Genomic DNA, 25,356 nt, shown 5'->3' on the forward strand with positions numbered 1-25,356 from the left:
TGGTATCCTAGGTTCAGCAGTAGCAGTCTTTTTTCTCCTTCTTAGTAGCTGGTGCAGTGCTGTGTTTTTGACTTTTGGCCTGGGAACAGAGCTGATAACACCAATGTTTTAGTCTGACCCAGGACTTTCTGAGCCTCATGCTCTGCCAGGGAGGAGGGAAAGCCTTGAGGAAGCAGAGACAGGACACCTGACCCAAACTAGCCAAAGAGGTATTCCATACCACAGCACATTATGCCCAGGATGTAACAGGGAGTTACCCGGAAGGGCTAGTAGACTGCGGGGTTGTACTAGGTATCGGTCCGTGCTTGGTCGGGTGGGGTGGGGTGAGTTGTCAGTTGGTAGGTGGTGAGGTGTTGTATTCTCTTCCCTTGTTATTTCCTTTATCATTATTATCATCGGTGGTAGCAGTAGTGATTTGTGTTACACCTTAGTTACTAAACTGTTCTTATCTCAACCTGTGGGAGTCGCATTCTTTTCAATTCTTCTCTCAGTCCCTCCAGGAGTCGGGGGAGGGCAAGAAGGGGGGGAGCGGGAGAGCGACTGCGTGATTTATGGCTGACTTTGTTTAAACCATGACACATGAGCAGGGGCACCTTCCACTAGACCAGGTTGCTCAAAGCCCCCTCCAACCTGGCCTTGAACACTGCCAGGGATGAGGCAGTCACAGCTCCTCTGGGCAACTTCTTCTGGTGTCTTACCACCCTCACAGTAAAGAATTTCTTCCTAACATCTGATCTAAGTCTACCCTCTTTCACTTACTGAACTCCTAAGATTCACTTCTTAACTAAGATACTCAAGCTTATCAAAGCACACAATACTTGTAATTTAAGGTGACACCCCCTTGCTTTAGGGCGTGATGAAGCCTTCAGTGCCTATCTGACATCTTAGCATAGTCTTCATCTAATAATTCTTGAGAAAGGAAATATAGTTTACTCTTTAGGAACTTTCTATTACAAGGAGACAGTTCTACATAGAGCATGCATACTATTTGTAAATTTCATTTCATAATTCAGGTACAGTTCATCTATTTTGCTGTGTCATTTTGTAATAAACTCTTGCTCATCAGGAAAAATTAGGTCTAGGTTGTAACTTCACCTACTTTCACATCTACACCTACAGTTTCTCACTGTAAATAATTCATTTATGATAAATAGAAATTATTTACCATTGTTTGAGATTACCAGAAGAAACAGTTCAATTATTAATGCAATAATTAAAAGTAAAAAATAACATAAAATTGGAAACTTCAGTATGAATTGCCAAATAGTAAAGAGAAATAAAAAGTATTATAAGCTACCCTCCTGGAACATAGCTTGAATTCCCACCAACAAAGCTGCAAGTTAGGGTCCACTGTTTTAACATTTCAGTTAGCCTAAAAATGTCACTAATAATAATACATTCATTCATATAGTGCATATGTATAACAAAACTTCATTTCACAGCAGAAGTTGTTACAGAGTATATTTCAGTGGAAACTATTTCTACAGCATATTGTATATTATCATTTGGAAAAATTTTATTATATGTAATGACTGTCTTCGAAAAGTCAAATTAATCTTATTGCTTAAGCACAGTTTTGTATTTTATATTGTTGTTACATTCTATTTTTACATTTTGACTTATGTTCTCTTTTATGGTTTATTCTGCTTTTTGAGATTTACAGTTCATTTTAGCTACAATAAGAGATCCTTACGGTGGATATTTCTTTTCCTATGGTCACTACCATTGAACTCACAAATCTGTGATATAAAAGCAAGTATTGCTATTTGTGCCTAAGGAAAAAAAAAACATTTATGCTAATATTATTTCTGTAGATAGCCCTTTCTTTCTTTGTAGTCTTATTAAAAAAAAACACAAAGCAAACCAATAAAAAACAAAAAAAAAAATAGGAGAAGCACTTCTCAGCATATGTACAGTTTGTTAAATGTGTCAATTATGAATCAGGAAAGATCTCTTGAAGTCTGAGGCTTTTGAAAAGGAAAACATCCATTGTTTTCAGAAATCATTTCACATAGAAGGATATTACAGCAAACGGAGTCATGATTTCTGATAATGTTAGAGATCTAACTTTTATTAACAGGCTAACTCCTGTTGAGACTGTTTAGGATACTCATTATTTTGGAAACATGGTATGCCAAATTGATAAATTACTAGTCTCAGTTCACTGAACGGATCTTATATCTGCCAACATATTTTCTAAGGAAAATCTAGAAAATGTATCAAATTGAGGGGAAAAAAATAAAAAAGAAAATTAAGGTAACAATTCTATTTTAAACGATCCTTTTGTTATTTTTGTGTATCTCACTGAAAGGTTCTGTAGATTTCCAATCAGTGATGTACTGAAGAAAGAGCCCAAAGCTGCAGTAGCTACCAGTATAGGGACAGCAAGATAGGAATGTTCTTCTTCTCTTACCCTCTGTCTCTGTGAAGGACAAGCACATTCTGGAGGTGAATAAATGTGCCTTGGGGAAAAGAAATGGTCACTTACTACACAAATGCATTTTGACAGAATCGCACTGAAGTTAGTGCTTGAAGGGGTAACTTGTCTATCTTTTCCCTCCTGTAACTCAAGGGAAAATGAAAGATAAGAATGTGATTCTTATAAGGGAAAACAATTTTGAAAGAAAAGAGATCACTGGTGCACAATGGAAAAGTACAGTACTGAAGATTTGCTATCACTTCAGCAGAGGCTCACAACCTATAGTACTTCAAGGAAATACCAGACAAAGACCAATCATTTTTTAACAGTATTTTAGAATAATGCTTTTTTTTTTTTTTTCCTTTTTCCATTAATCATATCAATAGAAACATGACACGAGATTTGTTTAGTCATTAGTAAAACTGCATTTGAATTCATTACATGCTATTTGTTGCAACAAAGCATACTGGACTAACTAGATACTAGTTTGTGTTTGGGAAAAAAAAAAAAAAGAAGAAGATATTTGGCTGTTTGATATTTGAATTTGTTATGTCAAAGTTTACAAATATTCACCATCATACACTGACACAATGTCAGCTTGCAAGATAATGGGGAAAAAAGTTTATATAATCCCTCTATGAAACACAAAGGTATGTGCTACCTATATATACATTACTGAATGCATATTACATATCTCATTTAGCTGTCAAATTGCCATGTCAGTGTTTCCAGGACTTGCATATTCAAAGAGCTAGGAAAAGATGCCATTATGTACTTGTCCAATTTTTGCTCCCAAAGTACAAGGAACCAGCAGTAGTATACTCACCTGTGCTGGGTTTACATGACAAGGTTTCATTAGCAGGGCAGCTACTAGAGTGACTTCTGTAAACCGCTAGAAGCTTCCCCCATGTCTGACAGAGATGGGGAAAAGTGTGAAGAGTCATACCCCTAAAGAGGAAGGAGTGGCAGAGACAATATGTGATGAACTCACCACAACCCCCATTCCTCATTCCCCAGTGTTGCAGGTGGGGAGGAGTTAGAGAAAATCAGGAGTGAAGTTGGGCCAGGGAAGAAGGGAGGGGTGGGGGGAAGGTGTTCTAAGATTTGGTTTTATTCCCTGCTACCCCATTTTGATTTGATTGGTAATAAATTAATTTTCCCCCAGTTGAGTCTATTTTTCTCTTTAAAATAATTGGTGAGCAATCTCTCTCTGTCCTTACCTCAACCCATAACCCTTTTGTTATATTTTCTCTCCCTAGCCAGTTGAGAAGGGGAGTGACAGAGTGGCTTTGGTGGGTACCTGACATCCATTCAGAGTAAACCCACCACATCTTGGACATTAGAACTGACGTCATAAGAGAAAAAGCATGCAAAAAGCAGCAAGCACGAAAATAAAAACTAATGACTTATAAATCAAGAACATATCTTCATGTCAATTAGGATGATAAATAATACAAGCAATTGTTAAATTATGCTATATGTCTTCATAGTATATATAGTCAAGAAAAGGAATCTTAAAGACACATAACAGACAGTTATGGACTGATTTCAGCAAGATCTTAGGCTACCCTTATCGACTTACATGGGAAAAGGCTGGAGGTTTGGTCACATTTACATGTAACAGGGTTTAGGTATAGCTATGATTGGTAAACAAAACTGAAAGTAATTTGCATCACCTAACAGATGATACCTTCTCCTAAATATTATTATCTTTATATGTATCTTCAAATAAAGGAAGTAGCTTTGTCTATTAACTGTTAAAGCATGAGCATTTTCATAAAATTGGTTGGAAGTTTATTTCCAAAATGACCAGAGCCCAGTGTCATGTGATTTTTCAGTCATATTTTAAAGGTTATCAATACCCTTACTTCATTCTATCAGATTTTTATCTATAGATTCCATATCTTGGGAATTACTAATGTATAAAAGAATTTCCACCTTAACCAAGATTCTTACCCAAAACAACTAGCATGATTTGTTTAGCCTCAATTCTGACCACAATAGGTTTTGTGTGTGTTTTGATTTGTTTGGTTTTGTTGGCTTATTTTCCTAAAGGAAAGACTTGCTCTTACTCGTGGTGTGCCTATTTTTCTAGCAAATAGTAAGTCTGAGAATAGGGAATGACTCTTTCAAACACAAACAGGTTGTAATGATGTCTGTATCAAAAACGTGAGAAGGTGCACTCCACAGGATCTACGCTTGTGCCTGACTGCCCCAAGCGAGAGACCCATCACAGTGCGTAGCAGCAACTTCTTTGTGCTCCTGGGTTCCCTTACAGAAGAAACAGGTATGCAAAGGCAGGCAGGGAGAGGAGGAGGATATAGAATCAGTTTTGTCCCTGTATGAATTCACAAGATATTCATTGTATAATGCATTATACAGAACATCCATCCAATGGTATAGAGTCAGTCAGTGAAATAGTGAAATTTGGAGGGGTGGGGGGAAGGGGGAGAATAAATCTATGAAAGTATCACAGCGTACTTCTCATTTCCTGATCATGTAAATTGATCAGCCAGAATGCAGGCATTTCACAAAGAAAACAGCAGAATTAATAGAGGGAGAGTAACGGGGCTAAGGTCACTTTTGGGAAAGTCGGACAAAGTTCCTCTGGGGATGCAGTGGGAAAACAATGGCAGCCACCATTGTATTTTATGTATATTACAAATGCTCAACATTTCTAATATAATGAAAAACTAGTTGTATGACAATAGATTTTTCAGAGGGATAGCAGTTATACCTGCATGATTTTTATTTTATATATTACCTAACATTTTTACTATAAGCAGAAAACATTTCATAATTATAATCTATTATGTATTGTAGGTACTCATGAACTTTATGGATATATATACTTTCTTCTTTTCCTATTCAGCATCATTTTCTGTCATTTAAAGCTGAGTTATTAACTAGTCAAACAGCTAACCTGCACCAGCTACTGAATGAGCCCTGTGAGACTTCACATAATAACTGCACCTCCAATAAAATAAGTTACTCTCTTCATTTGGGTTTAGAAAATAAACTGTTCTGTAGAACTTTATCCACACAGACAGTTTAATAGCACCATAGGACTTCTCATTCATATGAATGTACACAAAACTGGGGCTCAAGTACATATATTTTTGGAGGAAAAAAAAATCATTGTACAGACTAACTGCAATACCACAGAACTGGTTCAAAAAAGAAATGTTTTCATTTATTTTTGCTCAAATACCCTCATCTGTAAGTTGCACATTTCTTGTCTTTATGGAATTGCTTTTAGAATTTAATTCAGGACAGTACTTTTTCCACAACCCTTTAAAGCACATATTAAAATTTACAGACACCAGTCTATAGCATAATTTAAAAATTCTGGTCGAACAGTACTATTTGCTAATTTTTAAATGCCTTTTCTATAACATTTAACTAGGTATTGCCTTTACCTTGCTGGCATCCCCCACTATTCACTTTGGTTAAAAGCTATTTAGAATGTCCAGAAGTCTATCAAGTTAAACAGCTGGGGCATTAAGTCTAATTTCAGCCAAAAGCATAAATAGAAATATCTAAATTCTAAGATAAAGACAGAATTAAAAACAGTCTGTATATTGAGGTTTATCAGCATGCTTAGCAGTATTTAGAACCCAGAGAAAAACAGCTTACCCTGTAAAAAATCTTGAGTCCTATTTTACCAGAGCATGTAAGAATGCTTTTGTCTTTGAGTTTATGCTTTGGGGCTGAAGTTAATTTTAAGTACCACCCATAATAAAAATACTGTCTGATTTGATGCCTGAACTAATGAGAAAATATAGTTTAAAACACAGAAAGTTCCCAACATAACTCATATCTACTTTATTTGTTGCCTTTAACAACATGGTCTGTCAAACATATTTTAGCTTATCAACTCTTACTATTTTTAAATTCTTTGTATAAAATGCAATCTTTTAAAGCTTAAAAAAATAAAAAAACATAAGAAATCATTAGTAGCTCCAGAATAATATTCATTTAGTAGTATATTTGGTTGCATCAAAACAACTTAGCTTTAAAGCATTCTGTAATTTATTTAAACACACAAGTTAATGCAAAATTTTCTCTCTTATTTGGATTACTGCTTTTGACTATGAATTTCACAGATCATGAAGCTTTCCAAATTTTAACAAAAATAGTAAGAATGTGGATTCAATTCAACAAATATTCAAGATACTTCACTCTGTCTTATGTCCAAAGCTACTGCTTTTGGATGAACTTACTCATTTACCTTAGGGGATCATAGATTCCTATAGAGTACTGCCATCTCCTTCTTCATCATTTCGTTTTCTGTGCATTACCCATTTTGTGCCGTTCCTCATGTATTTAATCAGATAGTAGCAAACGCCACTGACAATACACTATGAGCAGTATAAAAAAAGCATATATAAAATTTAGCCAAACTGGTAAGAAAACTACAGTAGCACATCATGAATGAAAAAGTGCATCTGTTTTATTCCTTGGTTCTAATTGGCTTCTATTTAAAAACCCAGTCATAAATAAATATAAGGAAGGTAATGCACTGGGGTATGGGGCAGGGAGGAGGAGAAAATTACAACTGTACGTATGTCAACTCCATATGCAAATCCCCAAATATAGGCGAGTCATTTAAGACATATCTCCAACTTACTTTGTACACGGAGCAATAAAAGTACTTTAGAGAATGCAAGATATACAATACTTAGAGGCAATCAAAAGGACTGTTAACAGCCTTGAAGGCCAGAGACTACATAAGTTTATCAGAGGCTCAGATCTGACTAGCTGGAAAATTTATATCACAATTGCCAAAGAGGTGAGCAGACCATAAAAATACAGCAAGAAATTCTACGTAACTACAGGGCAGCTGGAACATATCAACACAGACTTTTCAATGTACAAAGTTTCTAAAGAAGATCATAAGGAACATTTTTTTTACACTTAGTAATTGAATCCTCTGAAGTCAATGACAAAACCATCATTAAGGTGGTAAGTTTTGAATTTTGTTTTTTTGATTTTATGCTACATACTTAATAGCATAATGGACATTACAGAAAGTAGTCATTCAAGTAAAAAATGAAAGAAACATGTAACCATTATAATATGTACATTATAAGTATTAAAATGAACACAGTATAAAGCATACATAAAAAGCTGTATTATCATTTCTTTCCATAGTACACTAAGGCATAAAAGAGGCTCCCTGCATTGTCTAAAAGCTAGTTTCGATCCTCAACGTTTTATTCAGTACTTTAATTTCTGTCAAACTTGACCTCAAACACATTCTTCAATTTGACTTCAGAATAATTTAACATTAAATCTGAATTTTTCTGGATTCTGGGTTTGATGCTAATAACATTTTGATCCATTTTAGGTAATTGCACTGAATAAATAAAACATTTACCACTCCTTTATTGGTATGTGCTCAGTCACCAACATTTTAGCTTTTGGTGGTTTGTTGTTTGGGTTCCCTAATCTAAATATGAGTATGTATTTTTTAATTCAACTATTATTTTGCCATGGGAATGTTGCAGTGACTGAAGGAGAGCAAAGTAGCTAGAAACCAGTAACCATGTACCAATACTAGAGTACTGGTGCATATCAAAGAAATCAGATAAATGGGTAGTCCCATTTTTCCTCTTCCAAATCTCTCCTGCTCCTAGTAGTTACTACATTTATGTGGAAATACTGCTAAATCCCAGTACCTTGTTAATTTCAGATTTGCTTGCAAAAAAAAAAAAAAAAAAACAGTTGTCATTTTATCATTTGATGAAATTTCACTTAAATTTTCCAAATTAGAAACAATGTCTTATATCTATGTTGTGCTCAAGAGATCTCTGCTTAGTGCATAAATTTATTCTCCTAAAACCAATTAGTACGGCCTTCCTCCTTCAGCCTTATCACAGTAATACTTGATTTGTTTCAGTATAATTTTGATGTGAAGATGCATGTCAGGGGAGGCATGTTTTATCCTCCCACTATGTTCTTCGGAAGCTGCAGTATATATATAAACCTTTATATTCCTGTTTGCCTACTCAACCCTTTTTGCTCCCCAGCCACTAGAGCTTTGAATCAGCCACAGCTTTCATTTAAAGCTGATTTCCCTCTGTCAAGATCTAGAAAATGTGCTGAAAGTCATGTTACATTTGCTCTCATTAACGCACTTATTTCACCTTGGAGAAACAGCATTGGGGTATAGTTGACTAATTCCTGGCAGCTTCTCCTGAATGTGCTTGACTTTAGATGGACTAAAGACGGATCAATGGATAATCTGAAGAAAGTTTTATGCAACTATCAACACAACTATCAACAAGGCTGAAACACATTTTTTACTTTCTGGACTGCTATACAGCATAGTTACACCTAAAAAAATAGAGTAGCTTTGTTAAAGACAGAAAACATTTACCAATTTTAGCAGCTCTCTCTTAATTTAACTTTTAGTAACAGATCACTTTGCTGTTAGCTTTCTTTGTAGAACTGAAGAAACTAGGCACTAGGAAGGAAGAATAATGGGAAAATAATACCAAGGAATCTTATCTAAGTCTGTGATCCTTTACATGGATAGTTATTATGACAACACACAGAATAGTTACTGCTTGGCTTGTCAAAAGGAAATTACCGTGTGAATGGGTAGTCAACATATGCAGAAAGGTCTGAAACAGCTTTTAAGGTAGCACTAAGCCCAAAATACATTTATTAGCAGCTACATAAATTTTACAATTTCTATATCTGAATCCTCTTTATTTTAGTGGATAAGGGTTTTTTCTCATTCTTAAAAAAGAATGGTTTTCTTCCACAGGCTAAATAATTTTATTTCAATTAGAAAAATACAATCATGCTGTTAATTATAAAGAGATTGAAGGCTGTAATTCATTTAATATTTACAAAATATTCTGAGTTTAGATAAAAATATGCAATATACAATTTTACTAATATGAGCAGCAGCCAGAAATTCATTTGTGTCCTTGCTAAGAACAAAACATATTCGATCTGTGCATTGATCCACCCACACAGGAGTAGTAACGTGAATGGTAAAACTAAACACCTACACAGCACTGAAAAAAAATAGTAGTTATGGGAAATGATGAAACATTCTGAACTAGTCAACTGGAATTAGGCAACATCAATTATGCAGCAGGAGACTACCAATTATTGTTTATTGTGATATTTGTTCCTTGATATCAACTTTCATTTTAGCTGCGTCTTTCTATTGTTCGTTGACATTTTCTCAGAGTAAACATACTACTGCAATATACCTGTCTATACAAGCAAAATCCTTATGTCTGTAACTTGTTACTCTGTGTTACGATAAATGGTATTATATGGTCTATTAATATTACTACCCATGTCAAAATTATTCATCCCATATTCTTTATATTGGGTTTAACTCATGTATCTCACTTATCTAAGGGATAAAACTCTTATGCTACACTGCTGTTTCAAAGAGCCCTCTCTACTTCTACACAGAGCTTTAGCTTCAGATGACTTCAGACCACCTACATAGATTGCTCTCTTGCCCAGGGTTCTGGTCTCATGATTCCTTGTCCTGCTCCATTCTACTTTGGTCAGTTACTGTCTTCTGGTACAAGGCAGTCATATCTTTTCAAGAGGAAACTAGGAAAGACTAAAATGAAAACCAACCCCACCCCCAAAAAAAAAGCAACCCCCAAAATCCAGGACAAATACCGACCTCAACTAAAAACAAAAAATACAGTTCCAAGATTCGTTCTAATAGGACAGAAACTTAATTTATTTATTCTGAGACTAATAAGAATTTCTTGTAAAATTGTTCAGTATAAGTACTGAAGAAAAGCAGATGTAGACAGCTTTCTTCTGCAAGTAATAGAGGAGCCGACAAGGAGAGGTGCCATGCTTGACCTTGTGCTCACCAACAGGAAAGGGCTTGTTGAGAATGTGGTGCTCCAGGGCAGCCTTAGATGCAGTGATCATGAGATGGTCGAATTTGAGATCCCCAGCAGAGTGAGAAGAGCGTGTAGCAAGCTCACTGCCCTGGACTTCAAAAGAGCAGACTTTGGCCTCTTCAGGAGCCTGCTTAGTAAGGTTCCATACAATATAGCCCTGGAGGGCAGGGGGGCCCAAGGCAGTTGGTTGATATTCAAGGATCACCTGCTACAAGCTCAGGAGTGCTGCATCCCAACTAGAAGGAAGTGCAGCAGGAGGGCCAGAAGACCTCCTTGGATGGATAAGGAGCTGCTGAGGAAAATTCAAAGGAAAAAAGAGGCTTATAAAAAATGGAAGCAAGGACAGGAGGCCTGCGTAGAGTACAGGGTTGTTGTCTGGGAAGCTAGGGACCAGGTTAGGAAGGCTAAGGCCCAGTTGGAATTAAACCTAGCCAGGGATGTTAAGGATAATAGGAAGGGATTCTACAGGTACATAGCAAACAAAAAAAAGACTAGGGACAACATAGGCCCCCTGAGGAAGCTTTTGGGAGAACTGGCTACACAGGATTTGGAGAAGGCTGAGGTTCTGAATGACTTCTTTGCCTCGGTCTTCACTGGCAAAGGCTCTGACTGCACCACCCAGTTCTTAGAAGGTAGATGCAGGGACTGTGAGAATGAAGACCTTGGGCCCACTGTAGGAGAGGATCTGGTTCGAGACCATCTTAAAAATCTGAACGCACACAAGTCCGTGGGACCTGATGGAATCCATCCGCGGGTCCTGAAGGAGCTGGCGAATTAAGTTGCTAAGCCACCGGCCATCGTATTTGAAAAATCATGGCAGTCAGGTGAAGTTCCAGACGACTGGAAAAAGGGAAATATAACCCCCATTTTCAAGAAGGGGAAAATGGAAGACCCGGGGAATTACAGACCAATCAGTCTCACCTCTGTGCCTGGTAAAATCTTGGAGCACATTCTCCTGGACAACATGCTAAGGCACATGAATAACAACAAGGTGCTTGGTGACAGCCAGCATGGCTTCACTAAGGGGAAATCCTGCCTGACCTGCTCTTTTCTTTGTGTTTATTGTTCACTCCTTTGTAGACAAGGAAAGCTTTACCACACTTTTTTATTTTTTTTTTTTTTTTTAATTTTGCTAGCTTTCCCCTTTTCCAGCTGTCAGCTGCCCATCTCTCAGCTCTGCAAAAAACCCAGACTGGTAATCTGTTAACCTCTGAAAGAGTCTGAAGTACATCTTGGGGTACTACAGTTCTGTATTATTCATCTGGAGCATTCTAAATTAAGTGGGGTTTGATCTCATGGATAACAAAGGAACTATGGGATTATTCAAGCTAGCCTCAGTTCAATGCAAAAGAAATAACGGATTCAGCTGGACCTGGACATGGAAAATACCACCAACTTACAACTCTTCTGATCTTACACTAACCTGATTTAGTCAGAGCTTGGCATTCTATCCCATTTTTCAAAGGCGCAATAAGCAGGTGAAGCTACTTCCACAACTACAGAAGTATAGCAGTTTTGAAAAGAGGGGAGAAAAGAGATTCTTGACAGAAGACATAGCATTTGCTTAAATACTGGTTTTGTAGGTGAACTTAGCTTTATTTATGTCAGTTACTCTAGTTCAAGAAGTTGGACTATGTTTACAAATCAGCTTGAGATGTCAATTTTTGAGATAACTGCCAACACAGAAGAGAAAATAAGATGAGTGAAGTATCTGAACTACCTGAAGAAAAGAGCATGCTGCTGCAGTTAAAAATGTGATGAGAAGAATCTAAGAAGTTAAAGTTTGCGATGCATTACATGTGCTAGCTTCATTAGATGATGACTACAATTTAATGCATATGCCCCTAGAGAACAAAAAACCACAAATTTAAAATCTGGACATTTCCTATATGAGTTTCATTTCTGGAATGTTTAGGTTGAGATCCTGGTAACTGGTAAGTAAAAAGTGTGAACAACCTGAAATATCAGGAAAGTAAATGAGAGATGCAATTCATCAGCTCCACAATCACATAAATTGCAGCTGGGCTAGCAGCAGTGAAGCCCGAGTTGCGTGTCATGAAAAGGTTCCAACAATAGTTTTTCACTAAGTCATTACTAGGTTCTGATTTATCCAGTTTTTTCCACATTTAACACTAGGATGATAATGATTTTTTTTTTTTTTTTTATCTTGAAGTGGAAAAAAATGCATTACGATCTTTGTTGTGGTGGTTAGAAAATAAGTTCATAAATATGCTAAAACCGAGATAAAAATCATTGTGTATTTATTTCAGGCTTTAAAGAATGTGCAGCAAATATGGTAAAGGCCAACACTTGAATTATGAGGTTAAAAATAATAAACAGCTGCTACGTTTCCGAGGCACCATTCATCCAACACAATGAATAAGATAGGGAGCCTAAGAGAAATTACTCAGTGACTGTGTAATTAAAGACCATATGGTAATGAAGGTGTGCAGAGGCTGCATTATGTCTTCACAGGTAACGTTCACTCTGACGCTTCTTAATTTTTAAAACATTGACTTTGCAAAAAGACTATCCTCCAAACCCCCCCACCACACAGTTCTTGAATTCAATCCACTCCATAATTAGCTTAAGTAAAAGGAAAAAATATGTTATTTAGATGAACGTTTCACCTTTGTCACACCATCTTTCATTAGTAGTTTTTGAAAACTAAATGCTTCATCATTGCCTGAACCATAGATCTAATGTTAAACAGCTTCTGGAGAAATCCTACTTCCAGCAGAGTGGAAAAGGACCACTGGGATCTGTATAAATGCTTCTCTCAAATGTCATCCACCCATGTGCCAAAATATAAGTCTTGGGAGACCAAACAAGTTTCTGATTCATGCCTTCCTTTTTAAATGAACAACTCTGCAATTTAAACTGTTACTCAATATATGAATTAGCTCTTCGGTAAAATGAAGAGGTCAGTTCAAATATCTCAAAGCTATAATTATGGACTTCTCAAGAATTTAAAATATTAATTACATTTGAGCTAAATTTTCTAGACAAAATCATTAAAAGAAACCCATGAGGTATTTATTTTAGAAGCATCTAAATTTTAAGAGAATGAGCACACAGCCAATCCCATTTACATTTAAATGTAGATGTTTTCGCTATGACAGTTAATGAAGAAATTGTCTTGCTTTGAAAACATTATTCAGTTAGGCATGTGTATGCTTATGTTAGCATAACATAAATTAGTAATCTAATAAGAGCTGAAAGGGAACGACATTCAGTTAAAATCTATCTTTTGGGGTTTCATTATGGTCCAGACTTTAGATGACATTTTTATCAAAACTAAGTATTAAGGATTTTAAAGATCTGAGACAAAGCTAAGCAGTTATCAGGTAAGTTCCACTTAGACTTCATAGTCAGAATTTTGTTATGTGGGCAGGCTATTTAGCAATTGAGACATTACTCCTTTTAGCGGTTTATGGGGAAGAAGTAGATATCAAAACTACTGCCGGAATATTTATAGCAATTTCAACTTGTGATGTTGAGATTTTTTAAATGAATATGATATTTATGGATGTGCATGATGTGATATGTGTAGTTTCTTCAATCATGTATAATTTTTTTTCTGATAAAAGAAGACAATCTCCCTTCACGATGTACCTTTTGAATGCAGCCTGATTAAAAAAAAACGTAATTGTTACTTTTCGGCAATAGGCAGAATAGAATTAAATAACTCCTTCTATTCAAAGCACCCTAATTTTGCCAAAAAGGTAGGCAGGCAAGACTATCACCATCCCTAACACCAGTCAAAGAGCCACCACATCCTTCAGTTTTTCTCTTTTTTTCATGGAAGCCAGTAGATTAACTGATAGCTTTTTAAGAAGGACATTTGAGGTACTTTGGAAATTATGAAGTCTGGCAATCTTCATTTTCTAGAAGAACTGCATATTCACGGATCATGCATTTTTCAAAACAAAAACTAAATCAAAACCATGTGCCTCATTTCTGAAAGAGGTGATATAACAGAAAAATCAGTTGGAACTATAACAGCTATAATTAAAAAAAAAAAAAAAACAAACAACCCAAGACATAATTAGTTCTATATCATTCTTGCAATTTCAAGGTCAGACTGTTAATATTTACCACAGTCATGTCAAAGAAAATAAAAGCAGAGAAATGCCTCAATGACAAAGTGGGGAAAAGCATATAAAAAATTAATTCCAACAAATAAAGGTACTTCATCTTCCAAACGAAACTACTCCCTTCATGACCACCAAGAAAGATATTTATATTCAGGTAAGTTACACTGCCTTGCATTCATTGGAACTCTTTCAAATGCATTTACAGTTTCTAATGGATGCAAACACATGCACAGCAACAGCCTAAACCAAACTAACAGATTTAAAACCAGCCAGAAAATGTGCAAGTGCTAAATATGAGTACTGCACTTATGTTATGCTTTATAACATTCTACTATAATGAGTTTATTTAGTGACAGCTCCCTACATTTTCTAGGTTCACACGTTAAAATGGGATTCCTAAGTCTCACTGAATTAAATTCACTGATTGAAGAGGCTGAATGCAAATTATATTCACTATCCGTTAAGCAACTAAGAATATACCATGTATATGTCCATTGCCATCTAATGGAAGCCTGAAAATGAGCTAAAGAAATATAAAATATAAGACTTACGGAAGGAAAGACATAGTAGTATCATAATTTGGTCCCCAATGTCACAAATTTTGCCAAGACACAACTCCACTCCCTACGTGAAGACAAGAAGAAAGAAACATACCTAACAAGACTTGTATTTTAATAAAGTTGGGGGAAAAAAATTATCCTTTTTTCAAACGAACCGCTGTAGGTGATAGAGAGGACTCAAAGGTGGGAGTCTCTGAGTGCAACAGCTGGAAACTGTTTTGTCTATCTGAATATTGGTAAGTACTAAAGTCAGATGAATTCTTACAGATAACGAGTACTGAAAAAACATATTCAACACACCTTGCTGACAAAAATATATTTCTGCACACAACTAAATGTATAAATACTAGTGTTAAATGAAAACTCCTGATGGCCTTATTGAAAAGGCTAAACTTCCACCTTAGAAATCTGATTAAAGCAAATGACAATGGAATCTCCAACAAGACCTGGAACCACTTAGCAAGAAAAATAGATTCACACCATCAATAATCAGCTCACTCAAAGAAAGTAGTGGTGTAACTGGTGCTTAAAAGTAGGAAAGTAGTAAAAATGAGATAACAGTAGAAAGCATAAGAAATTAGAAGTCTAATGAGTGACATTTATTCTTGGATCATTTTATATCAGATCTCATGGGACATTACCCACAATTTATTTATTTCACTAAAAACACTCAGTGAATTATTTCAGTTCTGCAAGATTGGTAGACACGAAGCACTTCTCTGTATAACATGCTTTGTGGTCTGCCTTTCACTCATAATTCACCTTGTTTTTAACATTTTCCATTCCACATCCACAATATCAAGTCTGTGTTTCAGCATGGGATGCCACCCACACTGCTGAAGATGACAGTCCTATGACACTGCCCAATATCTAAATTTGGTTGTTCACACCACCTCCATTACTTTAGGAGGAGTTTTAATTTCCTTAACGCTACCCCTCACTTGCTACCAATCATTTTAATGAAATTACAGTAATTCAAAATCAGATCTTAAGTAAAATATTTATAATTTCTAGGAACAATATCTGTTACTAGACATTTGGTTTCACAGAAAAATTCTTTAGACATCTAAATTGCCATAAAAAGATGAAAAGAAGCTAAAAAAAAAAAGCAACCAACGAGTTACCTCATTTTCTCTAAAAGTCAAGTGGCTGAAACTCTAAGGACAGATGCCATACTGAAACTGTATTATACATGTATTTCACTGAACAAAAGAAACTTGCATCAAAAGCGAAATTCTGCTTGAAATACACTAAATCTGCTCATTAAAAGAGGTTTCTGTGGCAACAAAGACTATCATTATTGAGCCACATTAATTTCTTAGGCATGGCAAGTATATTACTGGTAGTTCAGTAATGGTGGCAGAGGGGGAACTGGAGTAATGTGAAATTGCAGCTGCACTAGACCCAAATCACCCTGTGCTCCTACAATTCACCTCCACTTTCAGCTCAGATCAGAACACAGTATCAAAATCATGGCAATCTTCTTCAGCTCCCCCCACTGAATCAGTCCAGGGTTCAATTCTACCATACCCTAGAATTGTGACAAGTTTATATTTAAGCCTGACAATGACCCTTATCTGCGGTGTTCCAGAAAAATAAATTAATAGAACAGAACTACTAAACACATCAGCAATAAACAAGAAACTTTTTATATTCACAATGAACAAGGCTTTTCAAAGGTATCACAATTAATAAAAAAGTGAAAAAAAATTATGCTTCTTTGTAAACGGATGATCTGATTCACTTCATAGATGATACTAAGTAAATTCCTTAACACAGAGTTAGCAGATTTAATTGCATTTATCTTGGGTGCATTAAAAACTTAAAATGAGAGATAGGAATGCGGACTTTATGGCCAAATCATCTTTGGGCATAAATCCAACCAGAATTAAACTGGTACAAAAGTATTTTCCAAGGTAAGATTAAGTTGTATGCCCCCAAAAGTCCCAGGAATAAATAACCTAATTTGTGCAAACACAATTTCCAACCCCCCACCCCTGTGGGGGAGATAGTGACTGAGTTTGGGCTTTTTTTCCCACTTGCTGAATTAAAATTGTATCTAAAACAACATATTTAAAAATAAAGATGTCAATTGAAAACATTTTTCATAACATGTTTAAATGGAGAAATCCCTTGATTTTTAGAAAAAGGTTTTCACTGTATTTGTGCTTAATTTATAGTGCTTTATGGAGAAAATACAAAGTAAGAAGGTGTGGTGAGATGTTTTCTTCAATAGTATTGGGCTCACTGGAAACAGAAGGGTTAAAGTCACTGAGGAAGACCTATGGAATGATGAGTCTTTTGATCAGGTTAGCTCTGGCTTGCTAACACAAACACAAAAGGAATTAGCTAGCTTTGTGCTGGCTTTCCATACACTTCCTGCACACAGTTTAATACTAACAGAATGCAATTCTTTGCACCTTTTCAGCTTTTTGGTTTTATTAGAATAATATTTTAAGTGTAAATATTTACTCCAGAACTTACCTAATAGAATGCTGTGCTTTATCAGACATATCTATCAAAACAGATTTCAGATAAATGAACAGAGGCCATGTGCAGGAAGAAGATCCTGTCCTGGCATAGGACGTAATAAATAGGCACCATTTAAAGAGCAGAGAGAACAAAATTCTGAAAAAATTTAGAAAACACCACAAATTTAGTGATTTAATTATGATTCGCATGTTCAGCTGGATGCCCTAAATATAACATCATTAAGTGCAAAAGCCACTTAAAAGAACTAAAAAGCTAGTAGAAACCATGGTAAAAAAAAATCTCCAGGCAGCAGTCAGGTGAGTAGTAAGGCCATGCAAAAGCTGATTAATTTTATAACCCTTAATATCTTCTTGAAGAGATCAAAACTAGCAAATGTCCAATCTCTACTGCACATCTTAACAGGATTATTTCCAACCTACAACAGCATTTTAGATATGAGGGGGAAAAAAAATAAAGAAAAAAAGTAATATACTTGTATAAACAAAAATCCAAACTAACATAAAACAAAAAAACCACACCCCCCTCCCCCCCGTTTTAAAAACTCTTAAAAAGGGGCAGGAGAGTGGGGAAAGAAAAGCAAGCAATCTGAAAAAGACACTGGCAATCTTTTTTTAAACTACCCACTGGGTTATTATGAGCATGTCACCAATAGGTGTGGAGCCTAAATTGTTGAAAGTGAATAAAATTCAACCCACCATCTGCTTTTCTCAAAACCAGACAATTAGCAATTTAATTGACTTGGCACACTATATATTACAGTACATACAGTGTGACATTTTCACACTAGATGAAGTGATTTAGTTTCAACTAAGTTGTAGAAAAGGTGCCTTGAAGCTTTTAGATTATTCTTATTTCTTGGTGGTGGTATTTTAGAGGGTTGGTTTGTTGGTGGGGTTTTTTTTGTTGCTTTTTTTTTTTTTTCCAGACAAAACTGTGCCTAACGCTCAAAATCTCCCATGTGCAACTTTTTAAATGCAGTGCTAAAGTAGGATACAAGGCACTATGCCACTATGCCAAGTGTTATTTAATCACAGAATCACAGAATCACAGAATCCCAAGGGTTGGAAGGGACCTAAAAAGATCATCTAGTCCAACCCCCCTGCAAGAGCAGGGTAACCTACAGTACATCACACAGGAACTTGTCCAGGCGGGCCTTGAATATCTCCAGTGTAGGAGACTCCACAACCCCCCTGGGCAACCTGTTCCAGTGCTCTGTCACTCTTACAGTAAAGAAGTTCTTCCTGATGTTAACGTGGAACTTCCTATGTTCCAGTTTACACCCATTGCCCCTTGTCCTATCACTGGATATCACTGAAAAAAGCCTAGCTCCATCATCCTGACACCTACCCTTCACATATTTGTAAACATTGATGAGGTCACCCCTCAGTCTCCTCTTTTGCAAGCTAAAGAGACCCAGCTCCCTCAGCCTCTCCTCATAAGGGAGATGTTCCACTCCCTTAATCATCTTTGTGGCTCTGCGCTGGACTCCTTCAAGCAATTCCCTGTCCTTCTTGAACAGAGGGGCCCAGAACTGGACGCAATATTCCAGATGCGGCCTCACCAAGGCTGAGTAGAGGGGGAGGAGAACCTCTCTTGACCTACTAACCACTCCCTTTCTAATGCACCCTAAGATGCCATTTGCCTTCTTGGCCACAAGAGCACATTGCTGGCTCATGGTCATCCTCCTATCCACCAGGACCCCCAGGTCCCTTTCCCCTTCACTACTTTCCAGCAGGTCAACCCCCAACCTGTACTGGTACATGGGGTTGTTCTTCCCCAGATGCAAGACTCTACACTTGCCCTTGTTAAATTTCATCAAGTTTCTCCCCGCCCAACTCTCCAGCCTGTCCAGGTCTCGCTGAATGGCAGCACAGTCCTCTGGTGTGTCAGCCACTCCTCCCAGTTTTGTGTCATCAGCAAACTTGCTGATGGTGCACTCAGTTCCCTCATCCAGGTCATTGATGAAAATATTAAACAGCACCGGTCCCAGCACCGACCCCTGGGGAACTCCACTAGTCACAGACCTCCAGCTAGATTCTGCGCCATTGACCACAACTCTCTGCCTTCTTCCTTTCAACCAGTTCTCGATCCACCTCACTACTTGATCGTCAAGCCCACACTTCCTTAGCTTATCTATGAGGATGCTGTGGGAGACAGTATCAAATGCCTTCCTGAAATCAAGAAAAACTACATCTACCGCTCTACCATCATCCCTCCACCTAGTCACTTCCTCATAGAAGGCTATAAGGTTGGTCATACATGACTTCCCCCTCATAAAACCATGTTGGCTGTTCTTAATGACCCCCTCATCCTTGATATGCCTAGTGATGGAGTCAAGAATAAGTTGTTCCATCATCTTTCCAGGGATGGAGGTAAGGCTGACCGGTCTATAATTACCCGGGTCCTCCTTCTTGCCCTTCTTATAGATTGGTGTGACCTTTGCCATCCGCCAATCCTCAGGCACCTCGCCCGTTTCCCACGACTTACCAAAGATGATGGAGAGTGGCCTAGCAATGACCTCCGCCAGCTCCCTCAGCACCCGTGGGTGCATTCCATCCGGACCCATCGATTTACAGATGTCCAGTTTGCATAGCTGATCCCTAACCCAATCCTCATCTACCAAAGCAAACTCCTCCTTTGTCCTGACTCCTTCTGGAGCTATAGAAATCCGGGGCCCTTGGGGAGAGTCTGCAGGAGTAAAGACAGAGGCAAAGAAGGCATTCAGCACCTCTGCCTTCTTTATATCCTCTGTCTCCAGGGTACCCACTTCGTTCAGCAGTGGGCCTATATTGCCTCTTGTTTTAGTTTTATTTGCTATGTATTTGAAGAAGCCCTTTCTATTGTCTTTAACCCGACTAGCAAGATTGAGTTCCAAGGAGGCCTTAGCTGTCCTAATTGCCTCCCTACATCCTCTAACAACTGTCCTATATTCCTCCCAAGCGGCCAGCCCCTCCTTCCATAATCCATAGATTCTCCTTTTCCACTTGAGTTTGCCCAGCAGCTCCTTGTTTAACCACGCCGGTCTCCTAGATCCCTTACTTGACTTCCTACTCATTGGGACGCTCCGATCCTGAGCTTGGAAGAAGCGGTCCTTGAATGCTAACCAACTATCTTGAGCCCCTTTACCGCCTAGTACACTTTCCCATGAGACTTCCCTTAGCAGTTGACTGAAGAGGCCAAAGTTGGCCCTTCGGAAATCCAGAACTGTGGCTTTGCTAGGTATTCTATTCCTCCCACACAGGATCCTAAACTCCACCATCTCATGGTCACTGCAGCCAAGGCTGCCATTGACCGTCACCACTTCGACCAAACCCTCCTTGTTGGCGAGTACTAAATCTAGCAGCGCTGCTCCCCTAGTTGGTACGTCCACCATTTGCATTAAGAAATTATCATCAATGCACTCGAGGAACCTCCTAGACTGTGAATGACTGGCTGTGTGAGTCTTCCAGCAAATATCGGGGTAATTAAAGTCCCCCACGACGACTAAGGCATGTAGTCGCGAGGCTACTTCCAGTTGCCTGTAGAAAGCCTCATCAAATCCTTCGTCCTGATCAGGAGGTCTGTAATAGACCCCCACAACTGTATCACCCGTGCCAGTCCTTTCATTTTATGAAGCCTGAGGCTGGATTGTCAGATTTTAGGTTTCCTTTAAGTTGATATAAAAAGTTAACAGTAGAGATGGACATGTTAACAGAATATAAATAATAATTCCCTACAGTCTAAGTGTAAGACATTTCCCTAGTTTTAAGTACACTAACACAATGTACATTTTCAGGATTATTTTTATTTCACTTCTGTGTTTCTTCCTACACATTTACATGGTAAAGCATATGGGGATTTGGAGTGTGGGTGAAAATAAGCAAACTGAAGCAAAAATAATATTAGCACAGGAAGTTTTAATAAACAGTAGTTGCAATACAGTACCTTTAGACAGCAATAGCTCAATGGCTTTTGTCACTGTATATAAAGGAATTTCAGAACTTAAATATGATCTACAGATATAATGTAGAAAGTAACCATAACACCTATGCTACAGATCTTTTTATACTTTTTTATAATTAAGCTTATTATAAGATTAATTATTGCAGGTACATGAATAACCTACAGCTATGATGTTCATATCTGTTTTAAGTAACTGCAAGATAACTGTCTAAAAAACATGCGTAGTTGTAGGCAATAAATAATAAATCAGTGATAGCCACTAGGACTTAGCAACAATGTAAACTATGCACTCCATCTTTGGCACTAACAATGAATGCCATCACTTTTCACTTTTTCCCTCAATTCAGCCAAAACTTGAATTGTCCAATAGGTTCTGCTGAAGTGCAAGTTACACATATCACTTTTTTTGGCTAAGTCTGGCACAGAACTCATCATCCTAGTTTCTTCAGATCACCTCTCTGAAATGCCTCCTCAAGGAGGAAGGATTTCAAACCCCACTTTTTGGAATTGAAAAAGATTTTAGGGATCAGGTGTTCAAAATTTCAAAGTTCCTACAGTTCAGTTTGTATCCCTGACTTTTTCCGAGAATTGAGGCTGGTTTTAAATAATGTCACCAATAGATCTTAGTAATTTCCACTACTATTAAATGCCTACTAAAGTTCACTCTAGGGTGTATTCTACTTGATTTGTGAACTAATTTGTTTAACGTCATCAATTAATTCCATCAGGTTAATGTCTGCATTTGCTCAGTAATTTCCATTAATACTCAGAGAAAGTTGTCAATAAAGTTATTGGTTAAGGTTCCTACTTAGTAAAGTTCAGTTTTTTCTCAAACTGGTCTCTGTAACAATCCAAACAGTTCAAGTGAAAATACTTGACTAACAAAAGCAATAATCAAGATTACTTAGTTTGCAGGCACATGTTCACATCTCTGTATTTTCCCAAGTCATTTCAAATGCAGACTAAACTGATATTCTACCCTATGATTTCATAAGAAGATATTTTTCCAATTTGAGTCATTAAACAAAACAAACAAAAAAAACCCTACTATCAAATGGCCCTCCAGTTCCACTTAAAAAGAAAAAAACCAAACCACCAACCTATAATTTGAAGAAATTAAAACAATTCCCTTAATTGCTTTTCTGTCACATTGAAGTTCCTTGAAACAATTTAGAATTTCCAAGACAGTAATCTAAAATGCTCTGAATCCCAGGAGTCTACTATAAATAGATCAGAACAGCTTCTCCAGACATTGTTTAGCTGAGAAGTCAGCTGTGGCCTTCTTTCATTAGCTGTCTCCATCACCTCTCAATCAGCATTAGTAAATCATTCACCACAGAATCAGCAAATTCATGCAGTTGTACCTTTATGATGCAGTTGCACCTTTATGATGCAGTTGCAGACTCATGTATGTACGGTTCCAGTAACTGGCTACCAAGCACTCACTCTAGCTACACTCTAAGCAAAATGATACGTTGTTCAATCTTGCAAATAAGTGAAATGATATATTTAATTGGAAATGTATTCAGCAGGAATGTCTCTTTTTTTTTTTCTTTTTTTTTAAATATTGAAGGTGTTCCAACCTGAAGGAATCTAGCTTCTTATTCCATTGCAAGTGAAAAAATAAAGTACTATAGTTCTTACAAAGCACAAAGGAAAAGGTATTTTCCTGGCATTTCTCAGTGTATCAAAACTAAATCACAGAAAATCATGTCCAAGGGATGCTGGATTGATATAAAATGCTTTATTGCCAGTCATATGAAGTTAGAATCAGAAGAGATTTAAAAAAAAATTTACAGGGGAACAATGTAAACAAAAGAATAAATGTGCAAATTACCAGTTAAAAAAAAAAAATTTTTCCTGCTTAAAATAGAAAATCCATCTTAAAAAAACCCACATTTGTTTCCCAGATTATTTTCAGAATGATATAATTTATAAATGCTGACAATTCTATAGAAACATTTGATGCTTTGTGAAACTTTGAGACAAAGTAAAAGAAGGAATTTTTCACGGAAAGCTTAGAGAAAGAGTTATTGACTCTCACATTATTTCCTCACACACACGCATTTAAAAACAGTAAAGATGTGTCTTACTTCCCCTCTCCCTCCCCCCCAGCATAAAATCATAGATACATAGAATCATTGAAGCTGGAAAGGGCCTCTAGAAATTATCTGGCCCCATCTCCCTGCTCAAACAGGGTCACCCACCTACAGCAGACTGGCCAGAACCATGTCCAGTCAAGTTTTGAGTGATCTTCAAGAACACGTATTCTGCAACCTCTCTGGGCAACCTGTTCCAGTATTTGAACATCCTTGCAGTAACAGAGTACTTTCTTGTATTTACATGAAATTTCAAATGTTTTAATCTGTGACAATTGCTTCTTCTTGTGTCAGTCTATTCAGTTTCTAAATTCAAAAGTCTAGAAGCTTGCACCTGAACTTTAGAGATTAAAAAAAAGTTTAAAAAAATTCTGAACATTCATTGTCTCTTTAGAGTCAATGGGACCGAAGACTGCATCAAAAGCACTAAATTCCACAGCACATTTTCTAGAAAAGAATTAAGTTTACCTAGTCATATCAACTTGCAACTCTCTAGGGTTTTTCTGTCATGCACTTTCTTAGGCATTCAATCAGATTTCACAAATGTTCCTGAAGCTACAAGGAATTTGAGATCATCTACTCTCACCTTGTGTTAAGAGAGAAGGAAAAGGGGAAGTGAGAGAGGGGGAGAGCAGAGAACAGTGCCCCTGGCAAGCAGATCTTTTCATGTAAATGGAAGGAAACTTCTACAACTGAATAATCTATTAATTGCAAATGAAAGGATATGACCAGATATGAAAATACTGAACATGAAATAAAACAAATTTGGCAGGTAGCTTCTCTAAGCTGCTGCTTAGAGAAAACAAAGACTCCGCTGAACACCTCAGCACCATCTTGGAGCACTGCCAATCCATGCATGGTTTCTGATAAAATTAAATCTTTCAGTGTTTTGCACATGCTGCAAGTGGTTAAATGGGCAAAAAAATGAAAGCTAAAGCCGAAGGCAGATGCCACTGTCTACCCATCCATACACAATATAAAAAATAAACAATAATATACCTCAGCGGAAACATTCCTTTCAATTAGCAGCAACTGACCAGATGATACATACATACAGTAAGTGCCTTGACTGCTCAAGAGCTGTAAATTAATCAGTTTGGAATCCCTTCTTCATTCCAAGAATATATATATATAAAAAAAAAAAAAAAAAAAAAAAGCTTGGACTTAGAATTCAAGGAGTGACAATGATTTTTTGATGTGACAACACAGAGATAAAGTCAGCCTCTCACGATATTAGAGACCGGATTTTTCTCTCATATGGCGCTGTGTTTTGGATTTTTTTTTTAAACAGTGTTGATAACACACTGATGTCTTACCTACCGCTGAACGATGCTTACACAGTATCAAGGCCTTTGCTTCTCATCCCACCAATGAGTAGGTTGGGGTGCACAAGAAGCTGGGAGGGAACACAGCCAGGGCAAAGCTGACCCCAGATGACCACAGGGATGTTCCATAACATATGGCATCAGGCTCAGCAGATAAAGCTGGGGGAAGAACGAGGAAGATGGGGACTTTCAGAACTATGGCATTCATCTTGCCAAGTAGCCATTACAAATGATGGAGTCCTGCTTTCCCGGAAATAGCTCAACATCTATCTGCCAATGGGGAGTAGTAAATGAATTTGTTATTTTGCTTTGTTTGCATGTGCAACTGCTTCAGCTATTAAACTATCTCCAGTTCAGTCCATGAGTTTTCTCATTTCTACCCTTTGATTCTCTCCCCAGTCCTGCTGTGAGGGCTGTGAGCCAGCAGCCATGTGGGGCTTAGCTGTGGGTTGGGGTTACCTGCAACGGCTGGGTAAATCTAAAGCTTTATAGTTCATAGGCATTTTCTCTGGAAATATGCTAC

The 25,356-nt window shown here is 37.2% G+C and overlaps 1 protein-coding gene across 3 annotated transcripts in view; it reads right to left on the reverse strand.

Moving 5' to 3' along the window:
* The window catches only part of CSMD3 (CUB and Sushi multiple domains 3), a 614,489-nt gene that overhangs the window by 282,219 nt on the left and 306,914 nt on the right, over window positions 1–25,356 (reverse strand). The gene's annotated exons all lie outside the window — the stretch shown is intronic.

Source organism: Lathamus discolor, chromosome 2 (assembly GCF_037157495.1).
Source record: "Lathamus discolor isolate bLatDis1 chromosome 2, bLatDis1.hap1, whole genome shotgun sequence".
Taxonomy (NCBI): Eukaryota; Metazoa; Chordata; class Aves; order Psittaciformes; family Psittacidae; genus Lathamus; species Lathamus discolor.